This window comes from Ixodes scapularis, unplaced genomic scaffold (assembly GCF_016920785.2).
Source record: "Ixodes scapularis isolate PalLabHiFi unplaced genomic scaffold, ASM1692078v2 PGA_scaffold0__279_contigs__length_252992795, whole genome shotgun sequence".
NCBI lineage: Eukaryota > Metazoa > Arthropoda > Arachnida > Ixodida > Ixodidae > Ixodes > Ixodes scapularis.
Window position 1 is genome coordinate 206,167,158 of NW_024609835.1, and position 6,000 is coordinate 206,173,157.

Below are 6,000 nucleotides of genomic sequence, written 5' to 3' on the forward strand. Positions count from 1 at the left end.
TAAGTGCGTCCTGGTTCCACAAGGCCGGGTACTCAGAGACTCGTCAGACTGCCCTTCGTCCTCGCTGGGTTCGTCCGGACTTCTGAAAACCCGGAACCCAACACTCCGCCCGCTCAGCCATCTCCACCTTCGCAACGACAGAAGACTCCAAGACCCAACGTATGACGAACATTTTTCTACTGTCATTAAGAACTGTGGAAGCCGCGTGTGTAACGTCTACTGATACCGCTGTTCTAAATTTCTTTGTAGACATTAAGAACTGTGGAAGCCGCGTGTGTAACGTCTACTGATATCGCTATTCTAAATATTTTGTAGAACCTTTGCTAATACCATTGCTGTAAATATTTTTATTTATATCTTCTTTGTTTAAATAATTCTCAAAGCCAACGGTCTCGTTCTCATTATTTATGACACGACATCCCCACGAACCTACGACAAGATCCTTTAAGAGTGAAATTAATAAAGCAATGATCACTTAGACCGGGCAAGTAGGCTATTAAGTTAAGCAAGTCAGGAGATGTCAAAATGAGATCAAGAATATTGGCACTCGATGATGAAGTTCGTGTAGGTTCTGTTACCACTGGGAAAAAATTAAAATCAGAGCAAAGGTTTACAAACGTCGCGGATTCACTGTGTGATTCGGAAACAACCGGGCATGAATCATTCCAAAGTATTTTCGGAAAGTTGAAGTCCCTAACAAAAAATAGGCGAATGAGGGTACTTTCCGGCAATATTATTTAACACGTCATGAAGGTAATTACAAAACGTGGAAGATGCGTTTGGTGGCCGATAACAGGTGCAGAAAATCACGTCACGGTGGTTAATACGTATATCTGCGCAGACCACCTTTAAACACAAAACAACGGGGACATAAAAAGATTGTATATGATCAGCAATACCGATTAGGACACCTCCTCCCGATCTAGTACCGCGATCAAAGCGATAGATACTAAACGACTTTTCACACTCAAACACTTGATTGTCAGAAATCTTGGCAGATACCCACTTTAACATTTTGGACAAAACCCCGAGACTGGGGGGAAAAAGGACAACACAACAGAAAGTCTCAAATACAGCTGAAGTGTGATTTTTATCTCAGAGTGATTTTTATTCATTTTCGCCGACATTTCCTTTAAAAAGAATGTTACATCGTTGGATTTCGAACCAGAGTCCCCCTTATTAGGCCCGGGATTTAGTTCAATGTCCCCACCCAAAAGTAGCCGCTTCGTAACATACAGGCATTCACAGGCAGTGTTAAGAAGAACGGTTGGGCATGGAAAGAGCAGCAGATTCACATTGTTTGTTATTTTACAATGCAAACAAGAGCTTGGACTAATCTGCACAAGAAAGCAGAACATGATTTGGCGCGTCTGCATGGCTGCCGCTCTTTCATGCTCACTGGTGAAACAAGTCGGCAGCACTTGCTTTAAAGGCCGCTGGAAACTTGATGTTTGTGCCGATGGAATCGATGAAGCTGAAGGTGGTGACGTAACGTAGGCGGAGCCAACTAATGAAGACGCTGCTCAACGTTGACTTGTCTGCGATGAGTGATCCATGGGATGTGACGAACTCGCTGACGCACCACGCCGAAAAGGAGGGAGGCACGTGCCGTTCCCCAAGAAAATCTGCGCAAGGAAGCAGAACATGATTTGGCGCTATAAAGTTCAACACGTCTTACAATATTTTTTTTTAAAGATGTACAGTTAAAACAAATAATTTGTTTCACATGTCATACGATTGCAGTAAAAAGAAAAACTACAGGCAGCTATAGCACGATGGTAAAGAGACCAATAAGACGAGCTATCGAAGAAGCTATAGCAAACCATACAGAGAGCAATATGCGGCTAAAAAAAAAACATAGAAAAATCCATAGGAAGCTATAGCACGGTGTCTAAGAAGATTTATGGAGTAAGCCATAGAAATCTATAGCAGACTATACAAGAAGCTATAGGCGGCTAAAGAAACCATAGGAAATGCCATAGACTGCTTTAGCACGATGGGTATAGAGAACCATGGGACGAACTATAGAATGAGCTTTAGCGGACCATGCAAAGAGCAACAGGCCGCTAAAGAGACGATAGGAAAAGCTAAAAAGATCCATAAAGTAGGCCATAGAGGTCTCTATAGCAGACAATTCAAGAAGCTATAGACGGCTAAAGAAACCAAAAGAAAAGCCACAGGCGGCTATAGCATCCTTTCGAAAGAGACCCATCGTCTAGACCAGGGGTGGCCAGGCTGACCCGGCCTAAGAGCCGCAAACGAAGCCATGAAACTCCTATGAGCCGCGGGGGGGGGGGGGGGGGGGGCAAACTTAGATATCGTTTAGAGTGTGACTGTACGTTTGGGGGCACAAGGCTGTAGGACTGTACGTAGGGTGGTACAAGGCTGCCAAACCGTGATCCGTGCTTTATTCTAAAATCCTTTCTTTTTTTCCTGGGGAAACGCGGAAAGGCGCGGGGGGGGGGGGGGGGAGGAGGGGGGTCCCTTACGAGAGATCCGCGAGCCGCCCTTGAACCAGCAAAGAGCCGCATGCGGCTCGCGAGCCGCAGTTTGGCCACCCCTGGTCTAGACCATAAAAATTTCGATAGCGAAATTTTCATTGAAAAAGTTATAGACAACCATAGGGGAGACTACAGGAAAAGCTATAGGCAGCCATCGAAGCGGCTATAGCTAATTGGGCCAATATTCTATAGCCGGCCATACAAAAGATTTTCTATAGCCGACCAAAGCATTTTCGTATGTAACGGCTCTTAAAAACAGGTGACTCGAGAGTTTTCATCTTGCTCTTGTAGCTAGCATCACAGTTCCTTGATTTAGTTGTCGTTTAAATTCGAAGTTGCTTGTGTCTAGATTTCGCAGTGGGCGACGTTCAGATATTTAGTCGAGTCTCCTTCGTTGGCCTACATAAAATGTCACAGCACAACACCGAAAGGGTTGGGACCTGTGACACCTTTTTTTTCGTTTTCAGTGTTGTGACATTTAAGTCACAACACCCAAATTCGAACAGACGTCAGTAAAGGGGAAATAGGCGCTATTCTTGCTCAATGTCAAAACCATCAAAAGCGTGTCATCACATATGGTAGCTGAATCCTCAGGAAAGCCGAACTCAATTTTTCAGACAGAGAAAACGACTACCTGTGACACAATGACAATAGCTGAGCCATGCTCAGCTATCTTAACTGTGCTTTCACCTGTCGATACAAATGTAATCCGCTTCAGCTTACATGGTGCAAGCCATCTCACGCATCGAGAAAGTTGAGACCGCTGTCGCTTAGCTGCGAAAGTCGGTCTCTGTGATAGTCCTTAAACGGCGACGGTGTTTGCGAAAAGGTTTACTTGACTCTCGCCAGAAGCACCGCAGTAACGTCCCTGTGACTTTTGTAGATGAGTACTTCAGCCTCGCTGTATTTCGTCTCTTCATTGACCAGATTCTCCTACTGCTAAAAGATCGATTCAAGAGTCACAAGAGAGTCATTGAACTCCTATCAGCCCTAGTCCCCAAAAACGTCGCCAAAGAGGTGAAACAGCCCGATTTAGCCGAAATCGGGAACCCCTATGGGGACTTCACTTTCCGAAATGAACTACCCAAAGAAGTTCTTTTTTGGTCTCAGGAGTGGAAGGACCGCGATGCTCCGCACGTTTCTGTCGTGCGGGCAATGTCTCTTTGCGTGAACGCCCTGTGCCCAAACCTCTACAAGATATTTAAAGTTCTGGCCACCCTGCCTGTTAGCACCACCTAGCAAAAGCACTCGTTTTAAACTTTGCGAAGGCTGAATACTAACATAAAGGCGTCTTCCTCCAAAGATCGCTTTCTGGGACTCGCACTTCTTACGATCTACAGAGACATCCCTGTCAGCCAAGAGAACGTTCTATCACCCCTTTGCATCGATCGGCGACGGCTTTGATTGAATGCGCAGAAAAAGATTTTGACCTAGTCTGATGTCCAACTTTCAGCGTAGCGATGCACAGTACTGAAGGCTGTTTTTTTTCTCGTGTTTTTCGTGCCCTTGTGCAAGCGACACGCTATTAGTCACCTTTCTGACCTGTAAAACATTCGAAATATTTTTCTCAGTTTTCTATTTCCTCTTATTGCTTAAGTCATGAATTTATGAAATATATTATACGATGTTTTTAAAGTGTGCAAACGTATATACCCAATTGTTGAACCATGAGATTAACCGAAAAACATGGGCCGGTGCTGGGACCTAACAGCTCTAAATCATTCCCCCCCTCACCATTACAAAACTTCCGACGGCACAGTCAGGCCTTCTGACATCTTATTCGACGTGTTAACCACTACAACAGCTCAAGTATGAACTGGAGGCACAAGGGGCACGGCACCAAATTTTGTGGGTTCCATCTGGACACAAATGCCACTACTAGGCATAGTGTAGCGCATACATGTAGCCTCAATAGTTTTAAATATTTTTTTCCGGGTACCATCGACACTTGCATTGATTAGCAAGTATAGCATTGATAGAGCTATTCGTTCACTTAAATTTGAAAATTTGATATTACAATTGCACTAGCTAATTGTTTATTTGTGTTTTTTTTTGTTGACACATTTTTAGCCGTTCGTAGTTTTTTTCTTCTAAATGTGCATAATTCATGCATTTCTTGTGTAGTATTGACATAAAATATATGTATATTTTTCATCCGTGCACTGACCTTCATTAAGGTCGCGGTATTTTTAAATCAGATACCAGTGCAACATGATTTATAAAAAAAAATATGTGGGAGGGAAAGAGGGGGGCGGAGGAGTCGAATCTTCTAACCAACTCCCCCCCCTCCCCTTCCCCCCCCCCCCCCCCCGCCATGGCTACGCCAGTGGTTACCACCCTGTGTGAGTAAAATGCGAAGCGGCATGTCGTGTACAGGTGTACAGGTGCTGTAATTTCGCCATCTACTGTACCATTTTAACTTGGTCTGTGAGCTTATCCTTGCGAAACGGACTGTGAACTATTTAGTAATAGTATGATGATCTGCTACTTTGAAGAACGCCGCTTAAGGAGCATTTTTTATCCAAAAAATCGACGCATATTTATATGATGAATCCATAGTTATTTCTCTATCTAATCGTTATCCTCAAACGTCATTCAATATTATAATAAAATGACAGCCTTTCCTGTGTTGTAAACGTCCCAGTTGCTACAAAATACTTAAAGACTAATAAGGTACCTATCGTTAGTGTTGAAAGAGAACCCAGGACTAAAGAATCATTTTATAGTTGGTAATTATGTAACTCGGTATACTTTTTTTTTTAATTTTTGATTAAAGAAAGAGGGAAGAGACATCTGTGCTACATTTATTTTGCTTTTTTATCGATCGTGCTATGTTTTTATTGAGATTATATCAGATAAGAAAATGTTGAAAAAAAAACACAAAAAACTCGACAAGAGATAGGAGAGGGTAAAAGTGGATCTCTGCGCTCGTCGTGGGAGGATTTGAGCCGGCTTGTTGGTGACAGTTTATAATCTCATTCAGGCTGAGAAGAAAATCCTCGACCAGTAGCAATAGCTTTCTCTTTTGTTCCTTTGAATAGCCCGGGCTCCTTCAGATTGGGACCGGGGGTCGATAGACCTGTCGAGAGCCAGCTCTGCAGTCATGCGTGTCAACCTTCCCTTGGCCTGATATTGGGACTTTTTTTTTTTTCTTAATCGCTTCTAGTGCTTTAGGATTTTGGTTATTTCCTTTCCAGCTGTCTTCCCCTTCCCGGGCCGAAAAATAAAGGCAGCACGTTTGAAAAGAAAAGAGTATATAAATATACACATGGAGGTTAGATCAATACGCTGTTGTATCTACTAGCGCCACCCGTTTTCTAGGTACAAATAACTTTTTTTTTTTTGTATTTGATATTGGTTTGAAGCTAAAAAAAATATTAACACATCGAAAGGTACCTGCTACAAATTAACTTGCGAAGTCACAATATAAAGCTTGATTAGTGATTCATTTATTAACCAGGTTAAGTAGTTTTCTTTTCAAGGGGAGTCGATGTTTGTT